This window comes from Eublepharis macularius, chromosome 7 (genome assembly GCF_028583425.1).
Source record: "Eublepharis macularius isolate TG4126 chromosome 7, MPM_Emac_v1.0, whole genome shotgun sequence".
NCBI lineage: Eukaryota > Metazoa > Chordata > Lepidosauria > Squamata > Eublepharidae > Eublepharis > Eublepharis macularius.
Window position 1 is genome coordinate 24,966,825 of NC_072796.1, and position 23,215 is coordinate 24,990,039.

The following is a 23,215-nucleotide window of genomic DNA, read 5'->3' on the forward strand; positions in this document are numbered from 1 at the left end:
ACTTTATCACCTCCTCCTAATGATTTTTTCTTTCTTTTAAAAAACTTCTTAAAGGTTATTTTTGGTAACATCCAGCCTAATAAAGAATTCTGATGAACTCAAAAGCTCGCACGCTGTTATAGATCATCTGTATATTGGTTAAGTATTTGGATTGTGAATCAGCACTCTGCTGGTTCGAATCCCACTATTACCACAAGTTCTGCAGGTGGCCTTAAGTAAGCCTCTCAGCTCAGGTCTTCAGCATATTGTTGGGATAATGATAACTCTGGCTTTGTTCACCAGTCTGAGTGGACACTAATCTGTCTAGAAGAGCAGTACATAAATGTTGTTGTTGTTGTTGTTACATAGATTGTGTTCTCCTGTTTGAATTTTACTTAGTGACCCATATAGTGGCTAACAATACAACTTCTTTCAATGTGTAAGTCACCTGCAATGCTATCCTAGGCAGTTACACCTTTCTTAAATCCACTGAAGTCAATGGTCTTAGAATGGTATAATTCTGCTTAGGATGGCCTGCACTCTCAATGTCTAGCTGAATCCAGAACAAAATTGTGATCTTGACCAGACATGCACATTTTATTCTGCTTGTCCAAAAATCATGTTTGATTTTACAGCCCCAAATTGCTTACAGGGCATAGGGTTGCCAGCGTCCAGGTGGTAGTGAAGATCTCCTGGTATTACAACTGATCTCTAGGACACAGATATCAGTTCTCCTGGAGAAAATGGCAGCTTTGGAGGGTGTAGTCTAGAGTATTATACCCTCCTAAGGCCCCAAACTCCACGCTCCCCAGGCTCCACTCCCGAAATGAAACCAAATTTAGAAATCGTCCTAATTAAACCACAAATACATATGGTTGTTGTGGGTTTTCCGGGCTGTATTGCCGTGGTCTTGGCATTGTAGTTCCTGACGTTTCGCCAGCAGCTGTGGCTGGCATCTTCAGAGGTGTAGCACCAAAAGACAGAGATCTCTCAGTTCCACACTGTTCCACACTGTTCCACACTGTGACACTGAGAGATCTCTGTCTTTTGGTGCTACACCTCTGAAGATGCCAGCCACAGCTGCTGGCAAAACGTCAGGAACTACAATGCCAAGACCACGGCAATACAGCCCGGAAAACCCACAACAACCATCGTTCTCCGGCCGTGAAAGCCTTCGACAATACACAAATACATACTTGGGAGACAATGAGAGCTTTGAATGTTGGGAATTCTCTCATCTCTAGTCTTTTTTTTAAATGTTGGTGTTTTATTGGAAGAGTCTTAAGAACAGTCATATCTAGAATAACATTAAAAGTACCAAAAGGAGAACTTGGAATATAAGATTTAAAACACTATATTAAAAAAAAAGACCTCACTGAATTCTCCTGGATTTAAAAACCAAACTAGACACACTGTGAAAAAAGCAGCAGCCTGCAGCTGTGAAAGGCAGTGTAAAAAAAAAATTGTTGTTGTTTTGCATTTGAATTGTTATGAAGTCTGATTAATCAGCCAATTTGGACTCTTTCGATTGACAGTTCTGAGGTGAAGAAAGCTGGTCTGGACTTTGGTCCTATGCAGGGGTCATTTCATAGAAAAAGAGCTGGAGGAACTCATTAGCATAACTCATTAGCATAGCTCATTAGCATATGCCACTTCCCTTGACAGCACTGGAAGTTTCTCATTAGCATAACTGATTTGCATATGCCACACCTTCTGACATCACCTATCCTGGCTGTTTTGGACCCAATCCTGGCCATTCAGGGCCAAAATTGGGCCCAAAATGGCAAAAAGGGGCTAAAAATGGCTGAAAAGGGGCCCAAAATGGCTAGGATTGGGCCGCTGCTGAATGGGAGAGTGATTTAACACCCATCAGAGGCCCAATCAGGGCTGTTTTGGCCCCAGTCCAGGCCGAAACGGGCCCAAAATGGCTGAGAGTCAGGTGGGTGGAGTCACCTGTCATGTGACCTCTTTGGGGAACTGCCGGAACTGCATTCCTGTGCATTCCCCCTCAAAATAAGCCCTAGTCCTATCCAGTGGCACTCTCTCATCAGATGTAGTGAAACATTTGTCATTTAAAAAAAATAGAAACACAGGGCTTTCATTAAAAGGTGCTTGTATCTAAAACTTCTGAGGAACGTTTACACACAAGTTCCTTTTCTGGCTTCTTTAGCATGGGTCTTAGGAAAAGTAGCATATGGGGCTCTGGCTCATGGATCATGTAGTGAACTCAGGGATGAGACTGAGACTCATCCTTTCTGATTCAGACATGAGATGGGTCTTGGGAACCAGTTTCACAATGTCTTTTGGCAGCATTATATGTCAGTACTCGAACTCCTCATCATCGTACTTGTCTGCATAGTATATCTGTTTCTGTGACATGATGGTGGCATGGCTGCCCCCTCAGCAATTCTCCTCGCAGGCCTTGTGAGAGCAACACATCTCTAGTCTTAACTAATTGATTAGTGTAATTGCTTTGGCTCACTCATGCCCCTTTTAACTGTGGCCTCTTAACCTTTTCTGCCTTCTGTTGCCTAGCAGCCTCTCACTGCCCAAGCGACACATCACATGGCCCACATGAAAAGCAACTCAGCTCTGCCTGTTCCAGACTTTGATCCCCTCCAGTTTGGCCTGTTGAACTTTCAAAGTAGGGCAGCCAAATCTCTTGCTTTGGTGGGGGACTTCCCATCCTGATTCCTGCCACTCCCACTGCTGCTTGGTGGGAGTAAAAAGGGGAAGGGGGAGATCAGCATCATGCAAATGCCACTTATTGGTTTGCCAGACATGATACTGTAGTGTTGGCACAATGGCGTTTGTAACAAATCCTCCACCCTATCTCCAAGGTTTGTCAGTGCTGGTCTGGCAACCCTATTTCCAAGTCATACTGACAGAATAGGAGGAACCATGTGCCAGCTTTCTTCTTCTGTTATTTATCTCCAAGTATCTCCTTAACTCCGTGTTGGAAAATTCCTAGAGATTTGGGAGTGGAGTGTCTGGTTTGGGGAGGGGATGACCTCAGTGGGTTATAATGCCATAAATTCCACACTCCAAACAGTAGCCAAGAGGCATCAAGTCGAGGTTTCAGTATAAAAGCTTTCTTGTGGAGAGTGCCCTCAAGTCACAACTGAATTATGGCGACCCCTGGTGGGGATTCCATGGCAAGACACTAACAGAGGTGGTTTGCCATTGCCTGCCTCTGCAACCCTGGTCTTCGCTGGAGGTCTCCCATCCAATTATTAACAAAGGCGGATCCTGCTTAGCTTCTGATATCTGATGAAATCAGGCTTACCTGGGCTATCTTGGACAGGGCCAAAGATTTCTTAACAATAACAAAACTGTCTCCAAGGTCCAGACAGAATGTGTAAAGACAGCCTTAGCCAGACCATGTTGTTTGGGGGGGTCTAACTTCTCCAAAGTAGCTCAGTTGAACTGCAGTGAAATGGCAGGCAGTTTGCGGAGTCACAGTGCTACAACTCCTGCAAAGTTGCCTCAAAGCACAGCTTGAAATGACAGCAAACTAGAGAGAGCCAGAAAAACAACAACAGCAGAGGGGAGAAATGGCCAGTGGCTCTTCCTTCCCTGTCAAGATAATGTCAAGTCCAGCAACTTTCTTGGTCTGGGAAGGAATGTGAAAAATGGCTTGGGGTAGGATACTTGAACGACCACCTCTATCCATTGCCCAGCCTGTCAGTTAAAGTCTGCCTCAAATGACCTGCTCTTTGTGCCACCACCCTCAGAGGTGAAGTGGGTGGTGAACAGAGGCAGGGCTTTTTCAGTAGTGGCACCTGGCTTCTGGAATATCGAACCCCTTGAGGCTCACCTCATGCCCATGTTACTTTCTTTTAGGCACCAAGCCAAATATTTACCCAGGCTTTTAATTAAGAGTTTGATCTCTTAAAAACAATTTTAGTCTGGGAGCTGAATTGGCAGTCATCTGTTTTTATGGTCATAGATCCAGAGGAGTTAGCCGTGTCAGTCTGTAGTAGCAAAATCAAAAAGAGTCCAGTAGCACCTTTAAGACTAACCAATTTTATTGTAGCATAAGCTTTCGAGAACCACAGTTCTCTTCATCAGATGCATCTGACGAAGAGAACTGTGGTTCTCGAAAGCTTATGCTACAATAAAATCGGTTAGTCTTAAAGGTGCTACTGGACTCTTTTTGATTTTGTTTTTATGGTCTAAGTTTTTATGATGGGCTGGGTTTTTAAATGCAGGATTTTAATTAACAGCTTTTAATTAACATATTTTAGCACTTTTATTTGATATACTGCCCCTAGCAGGCTACCCCCGCAGTGTGAAAAGTATCCCAGCTCTGTCAGCATAGAACTTTTGTCATCTCTAAATGTCTATAAGCTCAAAAGGTGATATAAGTCTTTGACTCATGTAAAGTTCCATACACACTAATGATGCTATTCTATAAAATGGCTATCTAGGGATTAGACCTCGTATTTCAAGGAATAACTTGACAAGAACGCTATGTGATATGCCCATAGCCAGATTTTACCTCTGACACATTTAGACATTTCCCCTCTTCTCTAATATGTATTCAATGTATTTATTAAAAGGAACATGGAAGGCACAGTGAAGCCAAAACAGCATTAGAAATTAACAACAAATATTTCCTTAGACTGTTTAGATAATACAGACATCAGAAAAGAAGAAAAATCCTACTGGATCATGAAGTAGTTGAACATTAAATTTTAAAAAGCCTGCTTCCCATTTCCACATCTCCTACAATATTAATAACTATTACTCTCTTGATATTTTAGTCTACGGTCACTTACCACTTACATCCCACAGAACTAAATCTTTGGGTTAAACGGTGTCCATCGTTCATGTACAAAACCAAGCTACAAGGATATGTCTTTAATTTATGGGTGTTAGCAAGAGTTTTGAGTACATCAAGGAGTAGTGAATTAGAAATATCAGTGGACATTGGTAAAACTATCGAGTGTTGAGGAAAGTTTAGTTGTTCAACTGCGTTGCCGGTGAACAAAGTAGCAACATCAATTTGTGTTCTCAACTGCTAATCTTATTCAGGAAATAGGCTTAAAAGTTAATTTTCTCTCTTTCTGTACTTCCCCTTTAACCATTGGAGGAACTACTGTGAGGTCATAATGTGTTTTCAAACATGAAAGCATCTTGATAAACATTATAGCTTCTGTGGGAGATGGCACTATTCAGTCTGGCTGGGCGGGGGAGGAATCTGCCAGATGTTGGTCATGTTGACCTCACAAGAAGCATCAACACATTCGTGGACAATTCTGAGCAGATGACAATTCCTGTACAGTTTACCAAATTTAATTAAAGCAATGTTTGAAGAAAATTTGAAGGATCCTGCCAGGCAAAACTGTGGAGTTGGGGGGAAGGAGAAGGGTGATGAGAGTTTTTTTAAAAATTTACTTTGTTTATATTTCACCTTTCTCTCTAATGGGGACCCAAAGTGGTTGACATTGTTCTCCTCCATTTTACCCTCACAACAACCCAGTGAAGTAGGTTATGCTGAGAGTTTGTGACTGGCCCAATATGACACAGCAATCTTCTAACTATTACACCACATTGGTTTCTCTAGAAAAGGTAACTTGCAAAATTAACAGCAGCCCGTACATGGGCTTTCTCTGTGGTGGCCCCTACCCTATGGAATGGCTTGCCTGAGGAGGTCAGGAGAACCCCCATGCTCTTGGCTTTCCACAAATAATACATAACCAAATTATTCAAAAAGACTTTTTACTCAGATAAGAGGGTGGTATTGTAGGGAGGGGGTCTCAGATGTTTCACTAAAGAGTTAGGAACCATAGACTTCACCACTATGTTGCCTTACATATTATCTGTTGCATTAAATATGTACTCCTATGTATTACTTGTGCTTCATGTTGTCTAATGTCAGTCCTAGAACTGATTATGTTCTGTTTCAGCAATTCTTCAATCCCATATTGGATCCTTGCTAATACTACGTCTTTGTAAACTTGTATTCATTTACTCTATGACACTGTTTATGGAAATGTCCTTGACATTGTATGGAAATACCTCCCCTTGTCCTTGCTACTGATTGTACCAATATCACACTATGTAATCCACTTTGAGTCTCAGTGAGAAAGGCGGAATATAAATAAATAAATAAATAAATAAATAAAATAAAAGAAAGAAAGAAAGAAAGAAAGAAAGAAAGAAAGAAAGAAAGAAAGAAAGAAAGAAAGAAAGAAAGAAAAAATAAATATTGAGTGTTGCTCAATTTGAGTTCAAATAATCCATAGGAATTTTGCAGAAGTTAAGGAAATATTGATAACGGGCTGGATCCAGTTACAGAAGCGCCTCTTAGGTCCATAGAAGGTGTCTTGCAGTAGAGGAAAACACCAGAAATAATGGAACCGAACTTTGGGAGTCAACCCATGATTTTGAAAGCATACAGGAGGACCAGAGATGAGACTTGTGTGAAACCTATGGAGGAGTTGTAACTAAATGCGTGTATCTTACCACTCCGCTGAGCAGTGTTTGAAGCTATCCTCTTAACCTAAAGAGATTTCCTCCAACTTAGGTGGCTCTTCTTTCAACAGCTCCTTATCCTGGAAATTGTTCCAGTAAGCAAGATACAAGCCAAACTCTACTTCTAGTGGCAACAAAACCAAAACAGAAAAGAGGATACAACTTTCTCATGCTTAAAGTACATGTTAAGCAGCAAAAAATATCTGGTAGGCTCCATTACGTTTTTTCAGCCAGGAACCTCAGTGTGTTTAAGAGAACAATCACCTGGTGGGTTGAGGTGTATGCTTTTAAACTCTATCCTTTCTGCTGCTCTTTCCCTCAAACCCTCTTTCCTTCATCTGTGGAATGGGTCCCCTGCATCAAATGGGGAATAGCAGCAGAAGGAAGGGTTAAGATTGCAGAGGGAAAGTGGTAGCTCATGAGATTGCTAAACACATATTCCACATCCCCCATGGAATTAATATGCGGTTGGATCCTATGGAACATTTCTGCTCACACTAGAAAGTAATCACAAACACTCTTGCATGAAGTTAATTTGGCTCTAACTCATCTTGCATTTCCGCTTGCACAAGACATTGTGCAAAGCAAATTTCAGCACACACACACACACACACACACACACACACACCCACACACACCCATAATGGCCTTGATTCCAAACTGGTCTGTAATAACTGCATCACATGATGGCCTTTTGATTTCTGCACCCATAAATGCAAACTGGAAAAAAAACCAGTATTTGTCTGTACTGTAGCTCTTGCATAAGGTGTTAAACAGATGGAGCTGTATTAAATAAAATTTCTTTCCCACTATTGCATGACAGGATCCAATCCCACCGCACCCCCTCCCCCATACCTCCTCTGCAGTGGAGATATGGTGGCTGAGGTTCCTGTGCTTGAGCTTGTCATTAAATGGGACTTAGTAAAGGGTAAAGACTACATTTCTTGTTATTCACAAGGATTTGCGTCCAAGATCACAGGCAAAGTACAACAGAACAGCATGAGTATATTTTAAAAAGCCCTGCACTTTTATGTTCTTGGACCTTTGTAAAGTATATATTTGATTCATGCCACCATAACCGCCACATCATTTGCTACAAGTAAAATGAATCTCATGAATCAAAGTAATGACTAGGCCCTTAGCTTGATATATTATAAACTACAGTATCTTGAGAAATGAGCACTCTACGTATCATTGTATAAAAAAAAATATATGGGTAGACAGACCGTGCCTATGTAAAACATGCAGATTCTGTTATATAAATTTTGCTTAAAGGCATGGGTTCCCGGTTATGCCTGAGTATAAGAATATCCCTCAAAAAATCAGTGAAGAAAAGTTTAAATGCTGCACATGCTCTTGCCTAACTACCCTGGAGCTTAGAATGACCCTAGCTACACTGCTTATAATAACATAATAATAACATTTGATTTATATACTGCCCTTCAGGACAACTTAATGCCCACTCAGAGTGGTTTACGAAGTATGTTATTATTATCCCCACAACAAAACACCCTGTGAGGTGGGTGGGACTGAGAGAGCTCTGATAAGCTGTGACTGACCCAAGATCACCCAGCTATCTTCAAGTGAAGGAGTGGGGATTGGGGAATCAAACCTGGCTCTCCAGATTAGAGTCCTGCTGCTCTCAACCACTACACCAAACTGGCTCTGTCCACACCCAATTGTTCTAATCCAGTTTGGGGCTGCATATAAATGGAAGGATGCTTCTGTGCCCATTGTCCCTTGCTGTTCACCTCCCCAAGCCATTTTCTGGAACTGTGTGGATGGAGACCTTTCAAAGAAGCCATTATTTGAAGGCTACATTGAACCTGTCTTGCCAGAGTTTCTTAGTGCAATTACTGATTTTGAAGAAAGAGCCACGGTCAGAATCCTGCCTATTCTTCAGCCCACTTTTATAAAAATGTAACTTGAACTGGATTTTTTTAAACCTTTGGATGACAATGAATTACTTCTATTTTAATTCATCCAGATAAGACATCCAGATAAGTCATCCAGAGAAGACAACCAAATTCATTTATTTCTTTACTTCCTTTATACCCTTCCTTTCTCCCCAACTGGGATCCAAAACAGCTTACGTGGTTCTCCTTTCCTCCGGTTTGTGGTTCGCGGTTCGCTGGGCGCGGAACAGCCCCCGTGGCACTTAGAGAGCCCATATTCCTGGGGAGTGTTTTGCAAGCTCTCCTACAGCCATCACCCAAGTTTGGACAAGATTGCAAAAGGGATCTTGGAGTTATACCCTCTCCAATCCAAGGTCCCCAGGAAACTCCTACAAAAATCCAAGCTCAGTTGTACTCTCAGTCTCTCTCCCCAAAGGCTAGCAAGTGGCAAGCAAGAGCTCTGTCCCACTCCACTATTTACTGAAAGTGAAACCCAGCCTGGGAGCCCATGGCTATTTATAAGCACAGGTCCCATTGAGCAATGCAGGAGGTCTGTGTTTGGTCATCAGAACTGCCTATCAGGGTTTGCAGGGATGAGATTGGAGTGCCCGTGGCTACAGGACACCCCCTTCCCCCTCCCTCCCCTGGGTGTCTTCTCCCAACTTGTAACTGCTTTGCAGCTCCATGGTTGGAAGGAAGACCTGCTGATCAAGGTAAGCTGGGCTTCCATTTGGGTTTCCAGGGTGACAGAAGGAGCACAGAGTTCAGGCATTCCCCCGGCTCCGTTGCCAGGGGAATTGATTTCTGGCGCCTGACTGTCTGGCTTCCCGAACTGTGGCCGAACACACGGAACCAGGCATCTCCCGAATGCTGGTTCATTTGCCGTGGACAATCACGAACCACCGGATCGCGATCACGCGATCACCAATTCCATGGGTTTTTGAAGTTCGTAATGCGGTTTGTGCCCATCTCTACTCCTGACCTTCTCATGCTTAAGTAAAATAACTGGCCTCAGACTAAATATACTGCATGCCAACCTACCTTTATATATGGTCCATGTGTTCCCAAATCAAACCTATAAGCATGAAACTGTAAGGGAAATAAATGTAATGACTGGTTATAAGCTATCGTTGAAAGCCAAAGCAATAGAAATCGCTTGAATTTTATCATGAAAGAGTATCAAAAAGCTTGATAATGGCTAAAATTTATATATCAAATGCATGGAATCTAGAAAATGACTCACAGTTAATTCTATGAATTTTTTAAAGTATGGGATCTTGAAATAATGGGTAGAAATTACCAGCAGGGTTCAAAATGAGACAGTGTCTATTATATTTAGATAAAGTTATTACAATATGGCACCTGTTTATTTACTTGTCGGGGAGAAGGTGGATTCCAGGCATAAATATGGGTTTGTATAAAAAGATGGAGAGATGGAGAGTTTTTCAGTATTATTTGTCTTTGGATGATTGTATTTCTTTTTTATTAAAACTATTTATGTCCTTTTTTTCCAGATACATTCGGCACGACTCACAATAATACCAATAAAATAATTCCTTGAAAACATCAAACTAAAAAGTAAACAGCAGAGAAAATGTAACAGAAGAATAAAACAGATGCACATCAGAAGACAAAATCAACCTCAGAGGGCAAAAAGCAAAAGATAAAAATCTGGCAATCCAAGACTAGGCAGCAGCAATAAATGACCAATATGGTACAAGGTGGACTTCCTCGGGGAACTATTCCAAAATAGTGGTGACAACAAAAAACTGCCCTTTTCCAAGTGGCCGTCCATCCATCATCCCTTGCTGTTACCAGACAGTGACTTTTTAAACTTTTATTTTCAAATCTGCAGAGGCCTGCCTGACTGACTGAGATTGGGATCACTGCACACAAGGAAGGGGGTTGACGTCTTCCCTGCACCATTTTTCTGACCTGAAATGGCTGCGGATAACTGCTATTCTCCCTCCTGACCATACTGGGAAAACAGTGCAGGAAGGAAGGCTTATAACCCTTCCCTCATGTGCCATGTCCTCCAAACATCTGAAAATTGCTTAAAAAAATTAAAAGGCCCTGAGTTGTTGGGGGCAACTGTGATAAAAGTCTCAGGTGACGTTCTTAGGGAATGGGAAGGTCAATATGGGAGCAGATGGTCCTCTAGATACCCTGGTTTCAGACTGTGAATTTGCATGTTTGAGGTCTATTGATGGTTTGTGTTCTGTTTGCGTGAGTGTGTGTGAGTTTCTGGGAAAATCTTAAATTCTATGAAGTCATTGTGAGTTTCTGATGGAGCAAGGAGGATGGGGGATAGCCTGTCTACTCAATTCACCATCTTTCACCCACCCAAGTCCTTTCTTGTTCTTGTAAAGTGATGAAGAGAACATTAGATTAGGTCTTCATATATCTTCTCTAATGCCATCCATCATCATAAAGTTCATTTATTATCTCCTTGCCTATTTTATCTTTTCTTTGTCATGCTCTAAAACGATCTGGCAGTTTCTCAGCTGTTGCCACTTTTCTCAGCAATAGACGATGCATTTAAAAAAAATACTCATCCCTTCTCCAACAGTCATGGGCAGATCACATTTAAAACAGTATTTAAAAATTATTTAAATATATAATTGTGTATTACAGACTGAAGTGGTGGGGGGCACTTCAGGCTACAGCCCAGCTATCTGTAGGGTAAGCATAAGCCTTAGTTTCGATCCAATTTGGTGCATAGTACAAAAGATCATTCAAAACTCCAGAATGCAACACTGAATTTACAGAAGGTTTATGAAGGTAAAATTCTGTTAGCAATTACTCTGCTAAACTCTCTTTCAAAGTCCTGAGTTTTTGTGTGTGCAAGGCAGACTGGGAGATGAGGGTAGGAAGGGCTCCATGACTCAGGGATCTCCCGAGACTGCTATGAATCTCAGTGACATATTGAAGTTCTTGAAGTAGACATGAAGCCTTGAAACGTTTCTTTTAAAAATGTACTCTCTTTTCCTATGCATGTGAGATTTCATGATAACTAGAAGTACCCCTTACCCTGAGATAAGATTCGTATTTGTGCCAAGCCTTTCCGTGGGCTTTCTGTGACCTAGAGACATCATGGACTTTGCTACGTCTATCTCTTGCACATTTCTGGAGGGTCTCTAGAATCATCTGAAAGCAGCAAGTCCTGGGCTTGTCAAAATGCCTTCAGTGTTGGAAAAGACTTGGATACACATGGTTTAAAGAAATAGATCAAAGAAATTCTTCCACTGCAATTGAAAGCTATGATGGGGAATCTGGCCCAAATCCTGGGTAAAACTCCAGCCCATTCAATTATCTACGGGCCAAGCTACACATGACGAATGACACTTGAACGGCAAGTGGATTGAGTGGAGGGCAAGTGAACAGGGAGAAATACACTTGCTGTTCAAGTGTCATTCGTCATGTGTAGCTTGGCCCTACTTCCAACACAGGCAAAAATTCCAACATGTAGCCCTAAAAGGGACCTTGGGATTCCTGCTAAAATCCCGTACTGTTAGTTGCCAACAGACAGCACCCTGCTCTCTCCCTTAGCACCACCAATGTCTTGCTGGTCTGAAGTTCTGCACGTATTTAGCCATGCACAGTCTAACTATGACTTTACACAAGTGATCTGCACTCATGTTACTCAAGTGAACAATTTCAGTCTCAAACTAGTGAATAAATGAAGCAGTGAATACAAATACATAATCTTAATCTTAGTATTAAATGAGAAAACAACCCAAAGTATTTGAGGGTTAAAACAGACCCATGCAATTGGAATTCTGTGTTTTGTTTTTTAATTGCAGATTTGCATCACCAGGCACTTGCTTTTCAGGACTCACTGAAGAGTCTCTGGGGACCAGTGTAATTAGACCTTTCCTCCCTTGATTTAAAATGCCTTTCTCCAAAGCTGCAAATGGATCTTGTGGAAAATACATCAGTTAGGATGCTTGATACCTCCACCTTCAGAGGATGCTTGATACCTCCACCTCGATACCTCCACCTTCAGAAGTGAAGAAGATTGCCATAAAATACATGACCTTCTCCATCACTGGTCCTTTCTTGTGCAGCTTCCTCCCTAGAAGTAGTCCAACAAGCTCGCTCTTTATTGAAATTTAGGAAGATGATCAAGATTTAGCTCTCTAAGCTGGCGAGGGTTTTTTGTTTTTGTTTTTTGCTGTTTGATATTATAGGCTTATTTTTTTGTTTAATTGATTGTGTTTTGTAGTAATTATTGGGAAAGCTGCACAAAAAATATTCCACCATTTGCTTTGAAAGTAGCAAATTCAGACAACAAGATCAGTGGTGAAAAGGAGCTGCTGGCTTTAAGGAAGATCTAGTTTCATTTTGCTCTTCCTTGGCATCACTTTGTTCTCCTGATTGCTTCCGATCTTTGGTGCCATTTTCCTCCCTTGGTGCCGTGGACCTCAACCTCAGGACACAATGCTGTCTAATCTGATTGCCTGTGGTGTCACCCATATCATTCAGCATCATCACACCGTACATGGGTCACCAAAACTATGGGATGGAATAGCCATGGGTGCAAATGAGACAATGAAGATGGAAGGAAACCAGCAATGAGAAATTCAAACACAACACTTCTGCCAAAAATTACCTAAACTCCACAGTGTGTCTGTGCAAGTCCTTCTCTCATTGTTGTACGGCTGAGGCTTAGGAGCTTGAAAGGGGGGAACCAATTTGCCAGGCCAGCAGGGTCTCCTAGCCATCCACATGGAGGGCTCACAACCGGGGCTTTGGGGCTCACCCAGACAGGTCAAGGCGGAGGTCTAGGTAGGACCCCGTGGCTTGGCCTGTACCACTTTACCCTTGCCGCAGTGATATTAATGTTGTATTGAGGTTAATTTAATAAAGTGGCCCTTTAGATCCAACACCTGTGCCTGTCTTTTAATTCCAACTAGGAGGGCAATGTGTGCATTTGAAACACAATAGAAAAAAATTCAGTTTGTAACTAAATGGTGGGACTAATTGCCAGCAGATAGGGTGATGGACACATGCACAGATGCTTTTAAAATGGGATTGGATTAATAGAGGATAGGTCCATTAATAGCTATGAGCCATGATGACAAAATGGAAGTTCCAAACCCAGAACCATGGAAGCTCTTAATACTACTGCTGGGAGGCAGCATCAGGGGAAGGCCTTGAGAACTAGTTTGGTGTAGTGGTTAAGAGCATCAGGACTCTAATCTGGAGACAGGGCCAGCACCACCATTGAGGTGGTGAGGCAGGGGCTGCAGGCGCCGCAGGGCCAGAGGGGGTGCCGGAGGGGGTGCCGGGGGTGGAGGTGCATGCCATGAAGCTGGTGTGCCTGCCTCGCGCCACCGCCACCACTGCCACATGCCCGTGGGCGGGCACAGCAGCTGCGGGCCAAGAACAGCAAGCGGCCAGGGTGGCGTGTGGAGCACCGGCAGCCTCCTCGCGCCACCCCAGCCACCCGCCAGCCAATGGTCACGCCTTTACTGCGGGATGACATCATCACATGATGATGTCATCACGCAGTCCCTGGGCATGTGCACGCCGCACGAGCACGTGAGTTGCCACAGGCCCCAGAAACCCTGGTGCCGGCGGTGTCTGGAGAACAGGGTTTGATTCCCCACTCCTCCTCTTGAAGCTAGCTGGGTGACTGTGGGTCAGTCTTCCAGAGCTCTCTCAGCCCCATCCACCTCACAGGGTGATTGTTGTGGGAATAATAATAACATACTTTGTAAACCGCTCTGAGTGGGTGTTGCCTTGTAAGGCAGTATATAAATCGAATGTTATTATTATTGGTTTGTATGCCTTGCACAACTTGTCGATCACTGTGAGAGAGATGATGTTGAACTAGACGAACCACTGATTCAGCAGGGTGGTATTTATGTTCTTTGATGAACTAACTACAAAAAGTAATTCATTGTAGGATCCCATGATGGTCCTCCTCCAAGAACTGGGGAGATGAACAGAATGTTCCCCTTTTTGCAGAGTAAAAGTTGTTCTCCAGTCCACGGATATACAACGACATTTCTTTCTATTCCATTATCACAGGGAACAATGTAACTTTCTTTGGAACACCTTAACTTTTCTCTTGCCTTAGGAGGGGATATTTACATTTAATTAAACTTCTCTCTCTGCATCTCCCACGGCAATGTTTGATCTATATGATATGAGCGACATGCATGCTCAGGTCAAGAACAATGTATCATTAGCTTGTTGATTGTCTTCAGCACCTTTCAGAGGAGATTTCATTATCGGAAAATGGAAATTGACTCTTTGTTTTAGACAGGCTAATTGTTATCTGGAGTAATTTATAGAACACTAAGTATTAAACTCATCAAAATGTATGACATTAAAGCCATTCATATCAGACAGACTAGACATCTCTGATATACCTACCAAGATTGCAGTGAAAGAGTTTTTGGGACTGGAGTACTACTGGCATTGGTTACTGATAATTAGACTCTGGTAATCATGGGGGCTGTGATGACCTGGTAAGACCTATAGGTTTGTAACCCTCACCAGGTCCATTGGAAATTAAAACTTAACGCTTAAACAGGAAAATGTATTTAAAATCAAATGTATGTAGAACTCTTGCCTCTCAGTAAAGGACTGTTACTAAGATGAGTCAAATATTGACTCTCCCTACTGAAATAAATATCCAGATTTCCCTGCTCCTCCACCCCAGCTAGTATATAACATGCTTATTAATAGATGAGGTGTGATGTCTTGATTGACTGAGCAGTTTCCTTGTGATGCTAGCACTTGTCTAACTCAAACAGCCTTGCAGTCTTCTTTCTGGTCCTGTTTAAGTACTCCTCCCACCCCATAAGACAAGCTCAGTCAGATATCTTCTAGCCTCTCCCTAGCCTATCTGTGCTTTTTCGCCTTTCTTGTCTTTGATGGAGAATCCCTCTTGCTTCCAACCTCTCACTTATCCAGATCTTGGACAACTTTGCCTCCCTGCTGCTAGCTCTTCTCTTTTTCTTGCTGAAGGACTTCTGCCTTACATCCACCTGCCAGCTGCCTTCTCAGGGCCAATCCAGATGAAACTGGTGTCTCCAAGTTCACCCCAGAGATCCACTGCCATTTTAAAGAGTTCTCACCAGGAAAGCCTTTAAACTGTACCATATGAGCCGTATTCTAGTTGGGATGATCACAGTACAGAGAGGATCTTTCCTTCCCCCATACCATGGGAGTCCCAAAACTGGGCCTCTGTGGCACAGTTTAAAGGAGTTCCCTCCCTTTTTGAAATGGCGGCACATCCCTGGGGCAAAATCAGGAACACCTCTACCCCAGATAGATTGGGGTTCATCTAGATTGGACCTCAGCTGCTTCTTTCTTGCTGCCTCTCTCAGCTTATATACCCTCTTTGGAAGGCTCTGTCCAATCAGTTGCTAACACCTGTCAAGCATTTTTTCTGATTGGTTTCAGAATTCCTAACTTTAGATGCTTCCTTTAAGTGCCCCTCCTAACTGATAAACTGGTCTGAACGTGAAAGCCCCTTTTTGTGACACTTTAATCTCCCCTTAATATCTGTCACTTGGTTGATCAACTGAAAAAAAATGTAGTACTGTGAAGCATGCCTGATTTCTCCTCACAAAACCACTACACATACAGAAATTCCCAATGTAGAATTGTGCTTAAAACAATATTTTATTTTTCATCTCAGAAAACATGTTTCTCTCCAGGGGCCAACTGAGTTACTGTTTACCAGTAGTGGCTCAACAGGGGGCTCCTATTAATACTACCACCCATCTCTCTGTCTCAGAAGCCATAGCAGAAAATTCTCCTTCCCTCCTTCTTCTCGTTATTTTAAAACAATGTATGGCAAGCCAGGACTTCCCTGAAACCTTTTCACTGCTGTTCCCCTGAGGCCGCTATCTCATCCTCTTCTTATAGGGTTGGACATGAGTATTACACTAACTATTGTTCTAAAGCAGAATTTTGTCAGGGAGTCTTCAAAGGACAGGGTCAGTAACAGCAGAGAAGCTTCTCTGAAAAACACATTATCCACTGCTACAATCTGTTCCTGGAGAGGAAAATCAGCACGGTGTAGCCTGATCTCATCAGATCTTAGAAGCTAGGCAGGGTTGGTACTTGGATGGGAGACCACTAAGGAAGACTCTGCAGAGGAAGGCACTGGCAAACCACCTCTGCTTCTCACTTGCCTTGAAAGCGCCTTGCTGGGGTCACCATAAGTCAGTTGTAACTTGATGGCACTTTACACACACCCACAAACTCCCCCTACATTAGGGGGGCAGAATGGGTTGTAGCGTATGGTTTTGTTCTTCTAGAAGCTGCACCTTCCTCTGGCACAAGCTGCCGCTTCCCAACACTAGCAGAAGAGCCTCTTATGCTGGGGGAAGGCACCTTGCAGCAGAAGAATGGGCAATTGTTAGCTGAACAAATCCATAATATCCAACTCATTGTGTGCTTGAGTTCTAAGTGCACTTAGTAAATTCACAAGGAATGATGGTGAGGCCCAAGAGGCATGACCTACATCTATATAAATAGAATGTGTCCAGATTCCATAGCATGCCGTTTCTTTGGCAAATATTTAAACATTCATCAGCAGGCAAGTAGATGGGTAAGGGGTTCCCTGTAGGCAGAAACCACTCTTATTTTTTTAAAAATGGGCTTTTAAAAAGTTGACTATTTAACTAGCATTGTGCCAGGGTGAAACAGAGGTTACAGTTTCAGTCTAGGATCCGGGATACCTAGATTTGAATATCTGCCATGGAAGCTGCCTGGGTGATCTTGGGCCAGTCACTCTCTCTCAGCCTAGTGGTGTGAAAAATGCCATCAAGTTGCCAGTGATTTATGGAGATCCTTTAGGGCTTCCAAGGCAAGAGACGTGAGAGGTGTTTTGCCACTGCCTGCCTTGGCATAACAACCCTGGACTTCCTTGGTGGTCTACCATCCAAATAGTAATCTGGGCTGGCCCAGCTTAGCTTCTACGATCACACAAGATCAAGCTAGCCTGAGCCATCCAGGTCAGGACTCTCTCAGCCTAATCTACCACAAAGAGAATGAGGTTTGAAGAGGCTTTGGTTCCTCTTTGGGGAGAAAAGCAGGGTACAAATAAGCAAATAAACAAAGTAACCAAAACAAAAGCGTGCTGCTAATTTTGCAGTTTCATTGAAGTCATTAAAAACTTGCTGGGACTCTCCTCAACACACCAAAACCTCTCCCATAACCACTGAAATAGCAACCAGGTATGAAAATGCATACTGCAGAAATACAACTAAGAAATCCTAAGACAATGTATATGGCTAAATACAAAGCCCTTTTTATTACAAAACCCTTTTTTAAAAAAAAAATCAAAAGATTCAATAAAGGTTTCAAAACTCTCACTTTGAAACAAAATCAAAAAGAGTCCAGTAGCACCTTTAAGACTAACCAATTTTGAAACAGGTGTCCATAACTTTGGTGAAATCTGGTTATTTTTTCTCTCTCTCCTCATTTCAAAGCATGTGATAGATATAACAGCAGATTGGAGAAGGAGGCAAATTTCTATCTACATTCGGCATGAGAGGTGTGATTGAGGTTGAATTCCTCAGGAATTTATTTCATATTAATGAAAACAGGTCAATAAGAGATGGAACTCCATCTGGTCTACAATCAGAAGGAAAAAAACCCTGTTGATTGTGTCTGTCACTTACAGAAAACAGAAGAGACAATAAAGAACTGACATAATCTTCCTTTCATCTTCTACTTCTCCCTCCAGGGCTAATATTTCACTCTTTGATCTGAACTGGGTGGGCTATGTGCTACTTTCAGCAGACAGCAAACTCTTAAAAAGGAGTCTCTTGGCTGAACTGAGTAGCAGAACTTTTTATGGGTCTAAGGACTCGTGATGTCTCCTGCTGGCCTGGCAATATTACATTATTACAGTGAGACAAAAATAATACATTTTGTTCTGTAATGTATCATTTTATTTATTTATATATTTATTTCACATTTCTATTCCACCCTCTCTGCAAGTGGGCTCATGGCAGATCACAACCCATTAAAATACAATAAAATTCCATTTCCATAAAACATTTTAAAACATCATTAAAATAAAAACATCAGGATGTCTCATCAGGATGTTTTCCTGATGCTTAGTGAGATTAGCAGTGCAATCCTAAACAGAATTACACCCTTAGACCAGGAACTTAGAATGTTGCAACTCTGTTTAGGATTGTACTGCAAGAGGAACAAGACTCAGGGCCAAGCTACAAGTGACGAATGACACTTGAACGGCAAGTGTATTTCCCCCTGTTCACTTGCCATCCACTCAATCCCCTTGCTGTTCAAGTGTCATTCGTCACTTGTAGCTTGGCCCTTAGATGGAGAGCTGGGTGTAAAATTAGGTGGGGGGGGGGAGTTGTTGAATAAGCCCTTACATTGAAGAAGATCTAAGGCAAGAAGTTCAGAGATAACCAACAATTGGTATAGTCTGGTACAGACTCCAGCTGTGCCAATATTTAAGAATACTCAACACCACACGGTATTTCAGGTCTGTTGTCACATCTCTTATTCAGGCTTCTGTCTTTGTCTAATATGAACTGTGTGACATCCACATGCAAATGATGACTGGGATAACAACAACAACAACATTCAATTTATATACCGCCCTTCAGGACAACTTAATGCCCACTCAGAGCGGTTTACAAAGTATATAATTATTATCCCCACAACAATCAGCCTTTGAGGTGGGTGGGGCTGAGAGAGCTCCAGAGAGCTGTGTGACTAGCCCAAGGTCACCCAGCTGGCTTCAAGTGGAGGAGTGGGGAATCAAACCCAGCTCTCCAGATTAGAGTCCCGCGCTCTTAACCACTACAACAAACTGGCTCTATATAGAGAGTCACTTAAACATGATTGCTGGCATTGACTGGTATGTGTCCAGAATCTTGGAAAATAACACCTGGTGTTGGACAATTAATGTAATTCACTGGGTATTTTCAGCATTCATGTGTGAACATTCATTACATTTCACCAAATATACCAAAAAAAAAAATAGCAGACTGATGAGCCAATATAAGTCCTCACTTTGTGAGTAAATATATGAGCAAGCAAGAGCCATGACAATATGATATTAAAGTGTTAATAAGAAATAAAAGTATAGCTTTAAAAATAATAAAAGCCCATATAGGCAAATGGCTCTTTCTATTTGGTATGCATGCAGTCATTTCCAGTCAACGGGTAGCTTTGAGGGTTGAACAGTCAAAGCCTTTTAGACTCTGTGGATACTTTTCTAAACAATCAATGCTGATATCCTCTATTGAATCAAATGGACACCAACCCAAGCAGTTTAGCCAAGTCATTCAATTCTGCACTTATTTGATTATCCAAAGGATGCAGAGTGATCTCTTAGATACACAACATTAACCTTCAATCAATAACCACTTTAATGGTAGATGGCCCTCTCTTTCTTGGGCTTCTTCCCGCTGCATTATTGTGGCAACGCTGTTTTGAATAATGATTAACATGTTCAATATGTCGAAGTTTTAATTCCTGTTTACACGGAGAGACCATGCATTAGGCATTCTGCAGTCCTACGCACCATTCCCCATCTAAAGCTGGAAACTGTCGATGACAGAATTTTGATTGCTTTCTGCTGAAAAGAAGGACGGGTACTTTTCACCCAGGCAAATCAATGAAGAGAAGAACTGCATCCAACACTTTGTGTTATTAGCTGGCATGGGAGATCTTTGTAAGGCCCAGCTTTCTTAACACAGCAATCAGAAATAAAAGAAGGCTGGTATATCCCTAATTCAAACTCATTGCACTTATCTTAAAGGGAAATGGCAAGATTCCCCAAGAACCCTCTGGGCACACCTAAAGAGCTTTCGTGGTCAAATGGAAACTTCTGGTTTTATCTTCCCTTTGTAGCTCCCTTGTGTTGAATCAGATGCTTCTCTAAACAGTTTTTTAACCTTCACAAGCAGCATTTGGGGTGTTTATTGAGCTCTGATGGCAACGGAATGCTGAAGGCACTTGCAGAAGCAAAAATCTATGCACAGCCTCTTGGAATGTGAAACAAATGTGTTTTCCTTATCTGAAGTACAGTAAAAATGCCAGCTTAATAAACAGCAATGTGGGGGGGGGGGGATGAGAGTGTTCCAAAGATAGGGAAGATAGAGCAGAAAAATATCGCTAGTTTTATTGCAAATTACAACAGAACTCTATGAAGTGACAGGGATAAAATCGTGGCTAAAAGATCTGAGAAATAAAACTGCCATAAAAGCAATTATAGCAATGGAGTTTTGCAAGGGTCTCTTACACAATCCTCACCCTGATCTCTCTTGGGAAACAGAAGAGAAAGGCTGTTGTTTTAAGGGAAACGAGAGAGGGAGAGCTATGAAAGAAGATCCCATGTTGCACATGCATTCATGACAGCAAATGGCCAGTAGCATCTATAAGACTAACAAGTCTTTTGAAAGTCACAGCTCACTTCTTCAAATACCACTAAAAAAGCTCATACTCTATCACAAATTTTGTTAGTCTTATGGAGCAAAGCTACAGGTGACGCCTGACCCAGGTTGGACACTTGTCAGCTTCCCTCAAGTTTTGATGGGAAATGTAGGTGTCCTGGTCTTGCAGCTTGGTTCTCTATTTAATTGAGGTTTACAGAGCGACAGTCTATAGGAGGGAGAACATGTAGTCGGGAGGGGAGTGCAGGTGTTGGGCTCTCGCCAGGTGCCCCTCTTCCCCTCTGCTGGGTGTGTGTGTGGGGGGAGGGCGTTCTGTAAACTTCAATTAAATGGAGAGCCAAGCTGCAAGACCAGAATGCCTACATTTCCCATCAAAACTTGAGGGAAGCTGACAAGGGTCCAACCTGTGTCAGGCATCACCTGTAGCTTGGCTCATAGGTGCTACTGGACTCTTGCTCTTTTCTACTACTGCGGACTGACTAATGTGGCTACCCATCGCGATAGCAAATGTTAAGCTGATTTGAGATGTTCAGCTGAATTCACTGGTTTAATACAAAGCCATATTTGCATACTTCTAGAGAATGTCTGCGTGGTGAAAAATTAACCTGCCACTTGCACTGTAATAGTTGCAGCCATCTCTCTGTGTGTTTGTGTGTGTGAGATTTTGGTGGCTTATGGTACCATCCTAAGTAGAGGTACACCTTTCTGTTCACTGAAAATGGGCTTAGAATGATGCACCCATACTCTGCTTAGGATGGCAACGTTAGGCTAAGCACACTTACTAGAAAATAAGACCCACTGAAATCAATGTTACTATAACTACATTTATAAGCTTGCAGATCTCCAATGTTAGGAATTGTACAACCATTTGTATGCCTTATTATGAAGTGTGCACTATACACATTTAAATATTTGTAGTGGAGAGTGCCCTCAAGTTATAGTTGACTTATGGCAACCCCTGGTGGGGTTTCCATGGCAAGAGCCTAACAGAGGTAGTTTGCCATTACCTGCCTCTGCAACCCTGGTCTTCATTGGAGGTCTCCCACCCAATTACTAACCAAGGTCAATCCTGCTTACCTTCTGAGATCTGCTGAAATCAGGCTCTCCTGGGCTATCCAGGGCCATTTCCTCATGTCCCACTCATCGAACGCTGGTGGCTTTTGTGCAGGATTTCTGACATTTACATTTCCAAAATGGATGCAGGCAGTTTTCGTGGCACTATGAAAACAGAAGCAAAACTGCCAGCATCCGTTTTGGAAATGAAGATATCAGAAATCCTGCGCAAACACCGCCAGCGTTTGGTGAGTGAGGTGCTCCTTTTAGGACATGTGGAAATGGCCCAGGTCAAGGCATTTAAATATTTGCATCTCCTTTTAAAGCTCAAAGAAATCACAAATATTCATGAAACATTAGCCCTCTATGTATATTCTAAACATGTACAATGAATAAGTAAAGGGATTATAACTGCAAGCTCCCCCTCTAATTGACAGCTGCTCATTGGAAAGTCTGTGCACAGTACATGGGTACTATACATATAGATAGTGCTCTCCCCATAGGATCAAGAGCTGCTGTTCCTCACACCAAGATCATAGGGAAAGAAAGCACCTACGTGCATACATGTGTTGGTTCTATGGAAACGTAACAACAAAGGTACATCAGCTAGGGTAGTGGATACTGCCATCATATTCCTTGTTCCTCCAGAAGTCTGTTCTTTATACATGCTTTTAATATAACAATAGCAATAGCAATAACGGTCAATTTATATACCACCCTTCAGGGTGACAACACCTGCTCAGAGCGATTTACAAAGTGTGTTATTATCATCCTCACAACAAAACACCCTGTGAGGTGGGTGGGGCTGAGAGAGCTCCTAGAAGTTGTGACTGACCCAAGGTCACCCAGCTGGCTTCAAATGGACGATTAGAGTCCCACACTTTTAACCACTACACCGAACTGGAAATGGTTTCTTTATATTTTTTGTGATATTGCCACTTGACAATAGCGGATAGGTAAAGTCTATACTTCCCGTCTGGGGCCCTGGGCCTGTGGGACCCCCCCCTTATGAGAGCACTGGAGAGGAAGTATAATGTAGGCAAAAGAATTACCTTCCCAGAACACTTGGCCACTGAGGAAGCAAAATCTGGAATAGACACTAGCAATGGTAGAATTCAGGATGGCTCTGGTGTGCCTACTCAGTTATTATTATAGTGAAATCTCATTTACCATTTTACTTGTCTCTGGGTCTCAGTATCGAGGGTTTTTTTAAATTCTTTGGATGCGGTCCTCTAACCAGTTCTCTATCCACCGAACTGTCCTATAGACAAGTCCTCAGTCTTCCAGTTTACCCATTAGAATGTCATGGGGAACCTTATCAAAAGCGTTACTGATATCCAGGTAAATCACGTCGACAGAGTTCCCATGATCCAGTAAGCTCATCACTTGATGAGGTTTTTT

General features: G+C 42.4%; 1 pseudogene; it reads right to left on the reverse strand.

The window, feature by feature from the left end:
• Nucleotides 1-2,080: 2,080 nt before the first annotated feature.
• On the reverse strand, nucleotides 2,081-2,358 carry LOC129333896 (cyclin-dependent kinases regulatory subunit 1-like; annotated as a pseudogene).
• Between the last annotated feature and the right edge of the window lie 20,857 nt (nucleotides 2,359-23,215).